Source organism: Clavelina lepadiformis, chromosome 4 (assembly GCF_947623445.1).
Source record: "Clavelina lepadiformis chromosome 4, kaClaLepa1.1, whole genome shotgun sequence".
NCBI classification, from domain to species: Eukaryota; Metazoa; Chordata; class Ascidiacea; order Aplousobranchia; family Clavelinidae; genus Clavelina; species Clavelina lepadiformis.
This window is the reverse complement of record NC_135243.1, coordinates 17696577-17713309: the sequence shown is the minus strand read 5'-3', so window position 1 is coordinate 17713309 and position 16733 is coordinate 17696577. Positions and strand designations below refer to the sequence as shown.

The 16733-nt window shown below is 37.9% G+C and overlaps 1 pseudogene; it reads right to left on the bottom strand.

Moving 5' to 3' along the window:
• Positions 1 to 12082: 12082 nt before the first annotated feature.
• LOC143453010 (major facilitator superfamily domain-containing protein 6-like) lies at positions 12083 to 16136 on the bottom strand (annotated as a pseudogene).
• Between the last annotated feature and the right edge of the window lie 597 nt (positions 16137 to 16733).

Here is a 16733-nt window from a genome sequence, read left to right as displayed (position 1 = left end):
CCTTTTAGGCATGACCTCTTTATTGTCGATCAAACCTTTAGTAAAAAAACCTGTGACCTTTCCAGTCGTAGGCTACATAGCCTAACCCATGACTTCTGTAATGTCGACCCAGGCTTCATTTTATATGAGCCATGACCCTTCCAATGTCAAACCAGGCTTCGATTCATACGAGCCATGACCCTTCCAATCTAGACCCAGGCTTCAATCTACAGAACCCATGACTTCTGTAATCTCGACCCAGGCTTCAATTTATACGAGCCATGACCTCTGTAATCTCGAACCAGGCCTCATTATATACGAGCCATGACCCTTTCCAATCTCGACCCAGGCTTCAATCTACAGAACCCATGACCTCTGTATTCTCGACCCAGGCTTCAATTTATACGAGCCATGACCCTTCCAAACTCGACTCAGGCTTCAATCTACAGAACCCATGACCTCTATAATCTCGACCCAGGCTTCAATCTACAGAACCCATGACCTCTGTAATCTCGACCCAGGCTTCAATTTATACGAGCCATGACCCTTCCAAACTCGACCCAAGCTTCAATCTACAGAACCCATGGCCTCTATAATCTCGACCCAGGCTTCAATCTACAGAACCCATGACCTCTGTAATCTCGACCCAGGCTTCAATTTATACGAACCATGGCCTCTGTAATCTCGACCCAGGCTTCTGAATTTCAAGCCTGGCTTGCGAGTCATAAATGGATCACTTCCCCGCCTCAAATTGTTTGGCGGCCCGCAGGTTCGTCACCTCTGTTCTGAACTAAAGCATGCGCCAATCGCGCTGAAGCAAGTGATTGATAAGCGATGGAGATCGTCACGCTGCTGTAAAGGCCCTTCACGTAGGTTTTGATGAGATTATGGATGCTCTAGATTTTAGAGGAAGAACGAGATAGCCTAATCTTGTTAAATATTCTGTGGATGCAGTGATCAAAAAATGCACAGAGCTAGAGATTCCAGTTGAAGATCGAAGAGTTCGCAGAAAAAATAGAGTGCCTGGTGAACACGCAGAAGATGCATGCTTCAAGCATTGGACAGATTTAAACTTGAAGCTGAAACTAGGCTTACCGGCATACACCACTTGAATGATATGTTTGGATTTTTGAATCCTCATGCGCTGCTGCAAAGCGAAAGTCACAATGGATTCACCAACGCTTTTAAAAGCACTTATGACGAAGAGGTGAACTTTTTGGAGTTAGCTTTGGAAATTGACAGATTTAAGAGGCTGGTGCGAAGCAGTGAAACCACGTTTGATGGTAATGCTACAGCGTTTGATGTTTTACAGTGGCTAGCTAAATCACAACTACAGTACTTGATACGACACCATATTTATGCTTGTGTCTGAAATTTTAATCTTAACATTGGTGTTTCAATGTTTCAATTGCGAGCTCTGAGAGGAGTTTTTCACAGCTCAAAATGATAAAGTCCTATTTACCTTCTACCATGAATGATGATCGGCTATCAGCTCTATCGATTCTTTCTATAGAAAGAGACCTCGTTCCGAAACTTGATTTTGAAGATATTATCGCTGATTTTGCTTCGGCGAAAGCTCAAAAAGTTCAATTTTGAGGCGGCTGTTGATCTTTTATTTGCCTAATACATTTGTTCTCCATTTTTTGTCTTTTATTTTAGGCCAAGGCTGAGACAGTGAGGCTTCTCTCTCAAGCAATATAGAACTTTTGAGACGCGGCACAATATTTGTAATTATTTTTATTGAAAAAATTGCTTGAACATGAAACTATTTATTTATCATGTGCCACAAGCTGTTGGTAATGTAATGCAAATATTTCAACAGTAATGGACAATGTACTATTCTTTTACTGGAGAGAATCTAGGGTCAGGTAAAAAAACACCCTAATGCTTCAGTCTCTTTATCATCGACTTGTTGAACTGCAGATACCATCAACTTTTTGGTAGAGGACGTCAACTTGCCGATTGGTTCACCTGACGATTTTCATAGGGCGGAAATACTGCTGGCAGAGTAATCACGAGTGAGTGTTCTTGTTAGTGCAATATGTAGGTCAATGTCGAAGTCACTGATAATCTCCAGAGTCTAATTGCTATGGGGTACTACCCAACATTTTTATCACTTACATTCACAGGCATTCCGGATCGTAGCTGCGTATTTTTCATTCAGTACCAACCCCTTTACCTTCCTAAAAAAGATTATTTTGAAAAAACCAAGATATGTTCAATGTTGCATTTCTGACTTGGCAAATGTTTGGGCAGAAATCATGTGGGTCATTGCAGCACTTTTTATTTTTACTAGAAGTGAACATTTTTAATTCTTAAACTACTTGATGGAATGATATAAAAAAAAAAAACAATAGGCGAAATTGAACTACTGACAAGTTCAACATGGCAGGTAAACAAAATACGCAAGGGAGCTTATGACCTGACACCGGTAAAACAATTTACCATCTGCCAGGTGTTCACTCATTCGGAATTAATGGTGGGGCGGTCTAATGTGGCTTAATTTTGTTGAATTCCTATTCCAAAACAAAAGTGACATGTATGCAAAGTACTTCTACAAATACATTGTATAATGTAGGGTTGTGTTAAAACTGTAAATTTCTCTGGAACCACTGCATCAAGTAGGCCTAAGGTCCCTAAATGACTGGTATCCTGTACGGTTTAAGGTAGTGGTTCTCAACCGTGGATCAGGATTGTCCATTGATAAAAGAAATAAAACAACCAATTTTAAACTGATTTAGAACTTTATCACTTTTGTAATTTGCATCAGTGTAACGTAACATGGAGTAGGCCTACATGGTCTACTTTACTACTACTCGTTTTAACACCAGTTGTATGTGAAAGCTAAGAAGACTTTTAACCAAACATTAACGAAATGTTACTGTATAATGGAGTCTAGAAAACAGGAAAGTATTTATGCCTTTCTTTCAAAAGAAACCCAACAGTGAAAATGAAGTTGGTGGTTTTAACAGGACAGAGGAAGTACCCTGTACTTCAGTTTTACAACATGGCTTTAAGCGATCATGCAATGCTGACATGTATTACGCAGAATGATCGTAAGTATTTAGGGTTTGGCTTTACTATTGCTCCTAGCAGTGAAACTGTATCACTGCCCATGTGCTTAGTCTGCACGAACATACTTTCAAACAAAGCAATAAAACCCTCATAGCTCACTCGATATTTTCACGCCCTTCATACCAACCTAGTTAGAAAGCCTCTGGCGCATTTCATAGCTCTACTGAGCCAAACTGAAAGAAAGAATTCAGCATGTGCTTGTTGGTATTTTTGGATTCATCATCAGCTTTGAAAGTGAGCGAGAAGATTTTTTCTCTGTGGTTAGGTTAGGTCATTCCAAAGATGTGTTGATACAAAAGACTGAAGTGACCATCATCGATAAACAATTCTATGAAGGAGGTGATATCGAAATCTTCTGGAACCAGTTTCTTGTCAAAGTGACAAAGTAAAGTTCTTTTTTGTTTGAAAAATACTTTTTGGTATGAGCATCCAACCAGGGTTGGAGATGGGCCGAAGCAGCAGGTTCTGCAATAGGAAATTGAGGTCTGCAAGTAGGAGAATATCATTGTTGTTCACTTGGTCGTAGATTTAGAGTGTCTTTGTCCATGTATAATTTGGATTTGGCCAGTATTTAATTACATTGAAGAATGAACTTGGGGAAATTTGCATCAGTTTTGTTCCTATGTTGTGTTTAGCCCAGTTTGCAAAAAAAACTGTTCCTGGTATTCTCCGAAGATAATCATAGGCAAGAGGGCTATCATAAACGATGGTGATCTATTCCAGGGCTTCCCAAACTTTTTTGCTCGCGACCCCTTTCAAACTTCTGAAGTTTTCCGCGACCCTTCACGTTTAAATTGATTAGCAGTGCGAAATATACCTTTGTCATTAGTGACATTTATTGAGATGCAAAGACTGAATTCAAGCAACCAGTACTCAAAGCCTACTTACTACTTTACACATATGTAGGCCACTGGAAACAAAAAAGCACACACATTTATTCAGTGTGATTGGTGCGACTGCTTTCTGCTACAAAGCAAGTCCAGCCGTGGCTCAACATCTACTAATGCTGGTCTCAAGGCGGTTTTAATGTTGATTAGGCTGGAAAGATATTTTGTTTTGATTGTATTTTGTACTTCGTGTAAAATTGGTATACGCTCTGCGACCCCTTGCGGGGTCGCGACCCCCAGTTTGGGAAGCCCTGATCTATTCTATCAAGGTGGGTGGTAATTTCATTTGGTGAAGAAGGTGTGATTTACTTTATCAAAGGCTTTTGTAAAGTCCAGTTTCAAAATGGCAAGTCCATCTTGTTCTTGTTCCACGGCGGCTGGAATGTTGAGTAGTAGGGTTTCAAGTGATCCACCAGGGATTCCACTTTGTTGGGTTTCCAAAATACTAAGTATTTTGTAATCCATCTTGAGAATGGATATCTGTCTCCAGTTTTTTATTTCAAGATTTAGGGATAAGACGGATGATTGCAGAGCGTTGTGATTCGGTAAATTTGGAGTTAAACTAGCAGTTATTGAAATTTTCTTGAACGAAGGGTGATATAATATCCAAGAAGTTAGATCTATGAAAATATTTGGTTCAGCAGTACCGTGCTCCAAGTAAAAGTTAAAAACAAGAATTAGGCCTAAATATTTGTTAGGGTGAAAAGAAACAAAAAATATATATGTTTTGTACAGACCACTCCGGTGTAAGTTATATAGCAGCTAAGTAAGTATTTTCTATTTCAATTTTAGCGTTTGCAATTTGTGTCTGAAATTTTTCCAGTATGCACATTTCAGAATTGGTTTGCCTGGCATAGTTACTGACACGGGTATGCCGTTGATGATGATTTGCTTGGTTAGAAGGTTTTCTTTTTTGGTCAATTTCTATATGTATGTAGGCTACTCATTTTGGAACTGTGGAAAAGCCTAATGCGATCCGAATTTGAATCGACGGAGGGTGTCCCATCCTTGAGAGGAAGTACGAGGTGAATGACCTCTTGATCCGGGATGTCTAGGGGGAGAGTGTAAAGAGTGATTCTTAGGGATAGGGGAGTTCGTCGAACACCCACATTTGGAGGACAGTATCAATTTTGGTCTGTATAGGTTTTCGTTGGGAGTATATTTTTAAAATTCGTTTGATAGCATTTTAGAGTCATCGTCAGCCTTGAAAGTCATGGCAAAGATCTTTTCGTTGAAGTTGGGTTGGGTTATTCCGAAGATGTTATTAGACAGGGAGTTAAAGGGACCATAATCAATAAACAGGTCCATAAAGGAGGTGATGTCAAATGTCTCTGTAACTTCTCTCACATCAAAGTGGCAAAGTAGAGTTCTCGTTTGTTTGAAAGGAACCATGGTGAAATGCTACAAACACTGCAGCTCTAATTAAAAACCCAATAACCTCTCACCTGTTGAACCAAGCAGTAAATTACCGAAGTCCATTAGATAATTTTTGCAGGAATCGCTATCAGTATCGAAGTCGATCTGTTGATCGCAAGAATTTTCGTTAAGGATTCTTTGAGCTCCCGGAATATGCGACTTGTAGATACATTAGCAATTTTTCACAATTGATTAAAATCCAATTTTATTTTACGAATTTACACAATTGTACATTGTGATGCCAAATAGTTTGAAATAGTGATTACTGATTAGTGATAATATACTTAATCTTCACAAATGTGGTTACATCATTTCTAAAAATACCTTTAAAGCAAGTGGGCCACAACTCAAACTGTCTTGTTGCCTTTCATGTTTTATATGCTGAAACATCCATTTACCCCAAGTGCCACGAAAACATTTGCCATTAGCACATAAAAATTGTAAATAGCCTACACTTACAATATTCAAAAGTTTCATCGTATTCACTGTTTAAACCGTCCATGGACGTTCTCGAAACGACTGCTTTAAACTTATCCTTAAGCCGACCCATGGACGCTTTGTTGCAAACCAACGGATTTAAACCTATTTCAGCAACCGTCCATTAACGATCTGTGGATTGGGTCGTGTCCAGGTTTTATCCGGTCCCCCCTTCTAGTGCAGCTTGGATATTGAGCAGGTTGGTCTCTAGTGAACTTTCGGGGATTCACATTGATGGTTGGCTAGAATGGGGTTTATTGCAAGTGGAGCAATTATGTTTTTAATAGATGTTCCAAGGTGTCAGATATAAATTGATGATTGAGATTGTCAAAGGCTTTCTTGAAATCGAACTGTAATATTGCCAGCCTTGATTTGTTATCTTTAGATTGCTCAATTGCTGCCTGTATGTTAAAATGAATCTTTCGTATGTTTCTTCCCGGAAGTCGTCCACATTGTTGGTTTGGAAGGATATGGTATGAGCCTGTTTTTTTAAAATTATGCTCAGTATTTTGTAATCTGTGTTAAGAGTGATATCGGCCTCCAATTCTTGATCTCCTTTCTATTTCCTTACTTTGGTATTAACGTTATCATAGCCATGTTTTGTGTTTCAGTGAGTTCTCTTCTCATGTAACTGTTGTTATAGATTTCTTGAAATATTGGGATTAGGGTTGTTTTACGTAGAATTCCGAGGTTAAGCCATCAGTTCCGGGAGAATTATTATTATTTAGATTCGGTATTGCTAATTTAATTTCTTCTTCAGATATGAACGGTGGTGTTGTTTCTTCGGTGCTCGTTGTTATCGGTGGAATGGATGATAAATATTCTTAGCATTCTTCCGTTGAGTATTGGATGTCCTGATTCGAGAGGTCTTGGTAAAAGTTGTGAGCAATTTGTTTGATTCCTTCTCCGTGTGTGACCTTTTCTCCTCTGTCATTAATTAAGCATTGTATTTTTACCTGGGTCCATACACTCTGGGCCAGACGACACCCCGGAGGGCGAACTTCAGAGTTTCCAACGGTTTGTCCACTCAGGTAGGCCGCCTTATCGTTGGCGCTAACAGTTGATAGACGACCGAAACGTTTCGCATAAGCCGCGACGCTATTTGATGCCACGGTCGCGACGAGGTCATCTTGTGACGTCAGCACCTTGAAGGCTTGGGAGATCTTGAGGAGGTCGTACTACTTGACTACCGAGGTCACGCCCAGGCCTCCTGTTTCGGGAGAGTCATGGAATACCTCCCTACATGCCCGCTTGGGCAATCGGAACGCCACCTTCAGACAGTGCCGGACAGTATTATCAAACTCCTGTAGCGACCCACGAGTGAACGACCGCAGTCTCAACTGAAAGAACACGGACGGAAGTACAATGGACTTCAAGGCGACGAGCTTTTTGGTGAGGAGTCAAAAAGGATGTGAACAGACGTCGCACCCTCCTTGACGGTTTCCAAAAAGGGGGTATTAGCGTTCATTGCAAAGGAATGATCAGAGAAATGTCTAATCGGAAGGTACGTCGCTTCTTGAATGGTAACAGTATTGTGAGAATTAATATATAGTCTGTCTATCCTGGACGCAGAGTTGGATCGGATGTATGAATATGTTCTAACGTTGGGAAAGAGGTGCCGGTAAGTATCAGTTAAGTAAAATGTATTGAGTATGTCCAATAGTATCTTTTTATCCGTTCTCGTCTGTTTTGGGTTGAGTGAGTCTATATCGTCAATAACAAAATTAAAGTCACCCCCTACAATGATGGTGCTGCCAGTCGAGGTATGCAGAGGTTGTTGTAGGAGATCCAGCAGATTTCCTCGGAGTCTGGAAGCTTTAGCAGATGTCCCGGAAGGAAGGTAGATGTTATATACAGTGATGGTGATATCCTTGATTCGCATAGAAATGTAATGCAAACGATTTTGGTAGATTATAGTGTGCTGCACTGAGGATATTTTCAGGAGGTTGGTATTGATTAATATACAGGTGCCAGCTTTAAAGTATTGATTGGCTTCATCAGTAGCGGGGAAATTAACGAAGGCCTGAAAGTGATATTAACTGGCCCATGCATGAACAGTTTTGTGACATAGTCGATGCGTTTCCTGTAGTAGAAGGAGTTGAATTTATTTGATACTTATGCATGAAGGCAGGTAAAATTTTTAAGGAGGATCGAATCCCATTACAATTGAAAGAGCATACTTTAATCGCCATGATTACGTTTTACAAGAAGCTGAGGTATACGGTTATTGAGTGTCGGTGAGAGAAGTTTTGGGTTTCTTTTGTCCATGTTTAGATTTAACGATAGTCCAATCCAGATTTGTTTCGCTATTTGTTTCGGAGGAACAAGACAGCAATTTCCTCTTATCACCAGATTGTTGCAGATGGTTGTTATGAAAGGGATGATCGGGCTGTGAGATTGGGATGGACAAGGGGTTATCCGAGTCGTGTAAAGCAAGTTCAGCTACAGTTTCAAAAGCGGAAGACGTCGCATCATTGGACGAGAGACAGTCAATGTCATCAGATTTATGAGTGTCTAGGACATCAAGTTGGATATCGGAGTGGATTTGTAGATTGTCTTCTACTCGTTCATCAGTCTTTTGGGCAGGTGGATGTGGTATTTTTGGATGAAAAAGGGGATATGCTGAAGGGATTTGGTAAGACCATTACAGTTTATGGTAGCTAGGGTTAAAGAGTTGTCTATGTTTTGGATTGTAGTCATCGGATTTAATAGTCTGATACAGATTGTTCTTGGTATGAGTGTTTAAACTCGCTTGCCTTTGGGTTTACTCCCATGTTTGGTTTTAGTTGTTGTTTTCTTTGAGGTTGCTGGATGGTGTATGGGGGAACGTTTCCCTTGAGATCCTCTCAGCCTCGGAGGTGTCTAGAGAAGAGACAGTCTGAAAGTCAGATGAGCTGTTGGACTCCTCTGTAGTGGATGGGTTTTGGGTTTCCGAATTTACGATGGCGGTGGTGTCATGATCTTTGGTCATTTTGGAGTTTGTTCCGGTGTGGGGGTTCCTTGTTCTTCTGTCATTGGAGGCGTTGCTGGAGGGTTGGGTTGATCTGTCGGAGCAGTGGATGATGGAGAGGTTTGATTGGGTGTTGTTTGTTGATTACCCCATGTTGAGTTTGGGGAGAGTGCTGAATTGACTGAGGAGGAGGGTTGATTTTTATTTTTTTGCAGGTTTCGATTCGGTGACCGAAGTTTCTGCAGTATGCGCATTTCAGGATAGGAGTTGCCGGAAGAGATATTGATACGGATTGCCCGTTGATAGAGATTTTATTAGGAAGCAGGTCTTCCTTTAGTTTGTCAATTTGAAGGTGAAGATACTCATTGTGAAATTGTGGGAAACCTTTGTGGGAGCCAAATTTGAATCTTCTTAGAATACCCCAGTCTCTGGACTGGACGAGATGAATGATCTCCTCATCTGGGATGTCGAGGGGGACCGGGTACAATGTGATGGTGATAGGTGGAGGAGATGGTTCTTCTACCCACATGGTGAAAGAAGCACCATTTGCTTTGGTTATTTGCTTGCGCATTGAAAATTTTGTCATCATCTGTTTTATAAGATGTTTGGATGTCATGATGTCATGTCATTTATAAGATGTCATGTGCTCGTAGACACCTTCTGTGGGTACAAAACCCTTCTGCTCCCCTGAGGTCGAGATCTTTCCAAAAGCCGTACGTCAACCCATCCGGGCCAGGAGCCGGGCCTACATTGAGATTGACCTCTTGCGCAGTGATCGGTGCTTCATCATTCAGCGTGGACGTGCCAACCACATCATCTATCACCTGATACGTCTGGGTTTCCATCTACTCGGGCATCGCCGGACGGACGTAAATCCATGCGGAATTTATCCTCAGTGACTTGAGGGTCTATTTCACAAATTCTAAATTTTGTTTTGTCTATGTCACAAATTCTAGATTGATTGATTCTGAAAACGTACCTGGGGATAATAGATACATCTTCAACAAACAACTCACGCTCATTTTCGGACCTATTGGAGGCTAATAAAGATTTATATAAATATATACTCCCGACCTCGCCTATACGAAATAGCCTACAAGGTTGTCATAAATTAAATGACTGGTACCTTTCTGGAGTCACCTTACAAGTTTAACTGATTCTACCTCATTCATTAAGCTTTTTGAATTGCTCAAATCACACTTGCTTAGTTCTACTGTTGCATAACGATTTAACTACAAGTTATGCCAGAATGGTGTCGGATTTTTAAATGTAAGCCGGTGCTCAGGAAAGAGTTTTAAAGTAAAGAGATATCAAATTACAGAACGAACATTTAATGTACGAAGTCTCTAGTTCATATAAGAACCCATTAACAAAATCAGCTAAAATGCAGTTTTTTTCAACTAAATTGTCGATATTGGGACTCCAAATATACCTTTTGAGTTAACAAAAAATTCGAGTTAAATACCAACAAGTAAATTGTTTACCTATTGCCTGCATTGTGATCGATATAATTCGTCCGGAATCGCAAATTTGGTTCGCGGTACCCGAAAGCACAAAATAAGAAAATTGGAGTCAACGAGCTTCCTTCCATAAATATCAACGCTAGTGCAAAAAAATTGTATAATTCTTGCATATAACTAACTCACTTGAAAAGGAGTTGCTGCGAAAAAATCTCTGCCCTAGTAAGCCAATCAGAAGATACAAAAAACTTGACGACAGCACCAACACGAACGATACAAAAAACATTTGCTTGCTCCCAAATGCTTCAAAAAGATATCCACCAAGGAGTGAGCGAAAGATGAAACCTTAACAGATCAAACAACTTAATTATACAGACTGACGAACTTTAAAATCTTACGCTGCAACAAATTTTCAGTGACTACAAACACGTCTCAGACAAACGCTTGGTAAACAATATTTGCATTTGGACCTAGAAAGTAATGTACAATTTAACCAATAGAATCCCAACGTCTATATTAACTCGAGCATGGAAATCTCTGACGAATTGTCCTTCTCATTCCACTTATTGTAGTGGGGGTCGTTCTATATACCAAAATGTAGCTGATGTAACTAAGGTAGCTACTAAATACCGAAATGTAACTAATGTAGTCAAGGACCTATATATTCATGAGCCATCTCCCCCAATTTTAGAACAAGAGGGGACCTAACAGCAGGTTAACAAACACGAGAAATAGATTTGGTCAATGAGTGTGAAAGAAGTCCGGTCGCGAGGTGATTTATAAAGCGGTAACTACTGTAGTACAAATATCTAAAAAAAAAATTAATTTTTTTTCATTTCATATCAAAACTTTTGTAACTTTAACTAACTTATACTCTTTTTACTGCGATTACGTATCATATAATTAGAGCTGCATTCTGTAACCGTCAACAGAGGTGGACAATCGGTATTTTGTAAGTATACCATAGATAACTGTACCTAGCAAAACAAAAAACGATAGTGGCGATAGTCGACATTATTTCAAAAAAGTAGTTCCGTACTTTGTTGGTACCGGAACTTTTTGTATAGCGGATTCTAGTACAGTCAGTGCAAGTGCGATTTTTGCCCTTGTTAAGGTCCTGCTACAAGTTACCGCAGGTCAAAACATATGTGAACACTGGACAGTGAACTGCTTTGTTGCGGCTTTATTAGGCATTTGTAAAAAAAAGAATCACAAACGCTATGCATTCAATTATTTTTAAATTACAATAATTTATTAACCTGACCCGAAAAACGTTTCGTAAGCTTGAAACCATCGTTTTCTTGTATCGTTTCATAATGTATTTAGTTCTATAGCGCATTACAACTTCGTTGCTTTATCACTTTGAAATATTTTATAGGTATAGATATGGTATATACATATGCATATCATAGTATATGCATGAACTTGAATACATATCGTCGACTATATGCTTAAATGCAATGTAAATATTGTGCAAATACATTTTGGTATTTTGTAGCTACATCGACTGAGTACATTTTGGTAAATAGTATGGTCCAAGGATCCAAACGTCTATAACTCAAAAAAACTCGAGTATGGAAAATTCTAGCGAAACCGGTCTTCTCAGTTTCACTTATAGTAGTGGCGTTGGCTGTTGCACTTTCAACAATAATTATTGTTTATTTAGTGCTATATCGATCTGACATGCATTGTACAGTACAATGCTTTCCACTTGAAAAGAGGAGATTCCGCTGCACTAATTTTACTAGTTTCAATTGTTTTTACCTGCTGATGAGGTTTGTTAAAATATATTAACAAAAGTAACAAAAACATACCTAACCCATGAGTTGTGGCGTACATTACTGTATTCCCATTGTGGTTGCTTCCAGTTTCTTCGGGCTTATACATACTGTATAAGAACAAGCAACTGGCCACATCAACCCCCAATTGATACCCGGCATAGCTTCCAGAATTATAAATTGCCACGCTTCATTTATTACCGTTAGGACATAAAGAGGAATCTAAATGGCAATTGTACAAAAAAAACATGTAAGAGTTTTAATGCAATTAAAACTTCAGCTATAATTTCACAGATTTATCTCGCATTATGCGTTCTTGTAGTAAAAAAAAATACTTTTGTGAAATATATGAATAGTTTAGGAAATTATACCCTCTTAACTTTACTATTAACAAACTAGTATTTTGTGCCATCGCTTTTTTATTCATCAACCTTCACACTTTATGTTGTTTGAAATTTACCGCAAATATTATTTAGCAAAATAGCAACAAGGACAAGTGACCACATTTTTGTATAAGGAAACCTGATCCAAGAAAAAGTGGAATGTCAACTAATGATCCACATAAAGATGCAATTCCCAATTTTGCAGATGAAGCATTCAATTTTTCTTCTGCAAGCCAATATCCATAACTGAACATATAAACGTTCTCTAAATTTGAGTGGTTACGTATCATGTGAAGTTAATTTTTGCTTAATGTAACAGTACAAGCAGAAACTACAAAATCGTTGAAGCCTATAACACAGACTATATACTAACAGTTGAAACCAAGAGTTACTAGTTATCTGCAGTTAGAGTTAACCCGGGTTGTAGAAAAACGAAAAAAGCTCCGACTTGTACGAAACCGAGCTTTCGAACTTGAAGCTCTTGTGAGTTATAACGTTATAGCTCTTCGAACCTATAACGTCATAATAAACAAACAAACTGATTTCTGAAGGAAGAAAAGTCTTTATCGATCTATTGTTGGCTAGAATACATTCAATGTCTATATGTCCTCGACATGCGTAGTTCTTTGATGTGATTTGTAGTGATGTAGTCTTTCTATAATTGATGTAATTGATGGAAGATTACAAATTATTCTCGGCAGCGAATATTGGTACAATTCATTACTTATCACTTTTGTTTTTAGGTCGAAAAACCAAGCGTTCAGGTGAAACCTGGAGTAAAGCTAATGTTCGTGAATCGTGAGAACACTTAAAAACGATGGCATCCGTGTCGAGGTTTCGGGTTCGGCACACTCCTATTAGTTATTACCTCAAAGTAATGGATACAACAACATTTGTATCAGTTACAGTACAATTATATAACAGCAGTTATATCGCAGATAACATAAGCAGGTACGAAGACAATTCAATTCGGACTTTTTTGCCCCACTAGCCTTTACATTGCCTATGTCCTTATAAGTTAGATTTGTCTAAATGAATTTTTTTCTATGCGTGGTAAATAAAGGTAAATACTTAAGAAAAAACATAACATTGACAGGCTTACCTGAATGATACTGACAATGCGTAGCCATAAAAGAATAAAATCAAGACCAAAAATGAAATAAATTTCTGATTCGTAATAGCCTCCTGTCGATACAGAGAAATCTCTTCTAAGATAGAAATTATTTCCCTTCATTATTATTATTATTATTATTAAAACATTATTTGTAATAAATTATTTATTATTACTTTTACTGCTATTGAAGTATCCACTGAACAACAGAAATGGTTTTTGTTGTTTGTTTTTGAAATGGCTTCCATACCGAGAAAAGAAGAAAACGATAACTTGCAATAATCATAAAATATAGCCTACGCCTCTCAAACAGTACACCTTTGACAACCATTTAAAATCTCACCTTAATATCTAGAAGAGAAATTCGCTCGCTCAAGCGATTGGCAACAGGAAGATTAGAAATAGCAACAGCCGATAGAATCCAAAAGAGCCACGCCCCTCCAAACGAAGGAATGAATTGTACGTTGGATGTAGTGGCATCGGAAAAGAAAGAAAATACAGTACATCTAACAGATAGCAAAATAATTTGACTGAGTTTAACTCGATAGGGTAGTATTATTATGCGTAAAAATAAAATATTTAAGCTATATTGTACACGTTATACTGTCTATACTGTTTTATCATTCTAACCAGAATTTCTTTAAACAGGCAACAGCACACAATTATCCTACCCTTCAAATAACCACTCAGCAAAGACATGGCACCAAATCCTATGGATCCCCAAAGCCTTTGCAGTCCGTATTTATGCTCGTCTTTAGCACCGAGTACTTTGTACGTTGTAGCTTCAATAATTGGTACAGGACTTGTGTAAAATAATGCAGAAAGTGCAATAAGCGATACCAAAATCCAAAATGTCAGGTCATACGGCTCCATCCGTTGCTAAAGTAGACATAATTTTTTTTCAGCGATACTCTTTTATTTTTACAACTACGGCCAAAAATAATCTGGGCATGTGACATTGAATTAACAAGGCAATATTTGGATTACGAAATAGCCATGATGACTTAAGTTTCATTTTCATAAATGCAGTCCCCGCATTATTTCTTTCAGTAAAAGTATTTATAATTTTATACTGCACATTGTAAATGCACATTAATAAAAAATCCTTTTATAGAACTTATTATTTATACAACATATTAATATGCAGTAAGTATGTTTCTGTGTATAGATATTCTTATTGCACCTATAACCACAATAGTTGCACCCGGAATCGGGATGATTTTGTGGAATGAAAATTAGAAGTTGTATTAAATCAGAATTGAAAATTAGAAAAATAAATTTAACTGTTAAAAAATTAAAGAAATTAAATTCAAAAAGAAAATTAGAAATTGTGTACGAATTGCAGAAAAAAAGTTTGATATGAGTCACATAGTATTAAGGTTTTTAAGCGACCAAAATTATTCCGAAGTTAGAAATGTTCATTTCATCTGGCGATTTGTTATCAAGATTTGAGGTTTGAGTCTGAATAAGAAGGATAAATTTGTGAAGAAAAAATTGTAGTGGTTTTCATAAACATGTTAAAACAACATGATTGTGGATTTAAAAGTCTGAACTTAATTTTTTGATTTAGCAACCAGTATTGCGATTTGTGGCCAGATGATGAAGCGACGAGGAAAATTTAAAATGCTTTAATTCTCCCTACGTCGTACATAGACATAACGTCACCATTTTCGAAGAAAAGTGTCGTAGGTTTAAATTTATGTTAAGCGGTTCCGTTTATTTGTGATTTTCGGCGCACCTGTAGCACTTGGCAGAAGATAGCCTGAGCTTTAGGCTATACCGTAAACATAAAATACCTTTTCAAATGATGTCTGGTTGGAGTGTGTTGATGCATTGGTTTGTTGAGCAATAATGTTGAAAGTTTCTACTATCGCTACCTGATTTTCCAACTTTGCTAAATGAAATATTGAGTAATTGTGTGCACAAAATGCCTAAAGTTTTTGTTTACTCCTATATGTTAGTTGAATCAGCCATGTTCAAGTTAATTGTTCAAGCTTTACCTGACTCTACCACCTGGTGATAGGATTGTGCAGGAACGCTTAACGAAGATAAGGATGTGAAAGAAGCTGCAAGCAGCAGCGCTATCAGCACAGTTTTAGGTCGACCCGTTTTGTCGGAAATGGCCCCAAATTCAGGTGAAGCTATAATGCCGACAGAACGATGTACAGCCAAAACAATGCCGCTTTGATGAGTGGACAAGCCAAGATGTCTCATGAACACAGATAAAAAGATCCAAAAGCAAGCTTGACCTATGTAAGTAAATGACTCAGTAGAACTTAATCGAAAATTTTGCTTTTAATTTGTAATAAGCCTGCAAATTTGCGTACCGTATAAGATATAGTGTATAAGAAAAGTAGCCTATACACATGAGGTAAAAAACAGCACCTGCCAAGTAAAAGAAGTACAGTGCTTTGATCGGAAGGTAGACTGTATTTATGCTCAAACATAGCCATAGCTTAGTTGATCCTATATTTAAAAATAACCATGAATTACTATTATTTACGCATAACAATCGTATAGCTCATACCAGCAAAATTCGTCTTTTAATTTCAACTAATAACCAATAACTATATTTTTCACCTTTACCTGGACTTTTGTTTTTATCATAACTTTTCTTCATCACAGTATATGATTTATTATAAACATAAGCAATAAATAAATTATATCTTTAGTTGAGATATACAGTTACACTGGTAGCTCCCTATCCTGATGCAGAATGTCCAATCCAACAACTAAAAACTGCATTTAATTTCCACATGTCATAACAACTGCGATAAGGTAGCAAAACACTCATTCTGTGATAACAAGCATTTGAAGTCAGCGCTAGACAAAGGTGTACCAACATTGTTCAATGATGATCAGCACATTCCGTGAAAAGTCATTTATTAACTGAAAACACACACTCAACAAAACCTTGGAAGTCATTAAAAAAAACAGAAAAGGTAATAGTAAGCAATCAAGTAATAGGCAGTGACAATGTTTATGTTGATTAATGAGTGCCATTAACAACGCGTCATTTATTAAAAGTTATTTAATTATTATTATATATGCACAGGAATTCCGTGAGACACAAGAGATAATTTGACAATTAGCACAAACTGTTTCGTATCTCGCCCCTCGGGTTTTTCGAAAGGTCAACAGTCAACACTATTTCCACGGAAGAAATCGTGCATTCAAAGCTATTTTTCAGTTTCCTATTAACCTAAATTCTTAAACA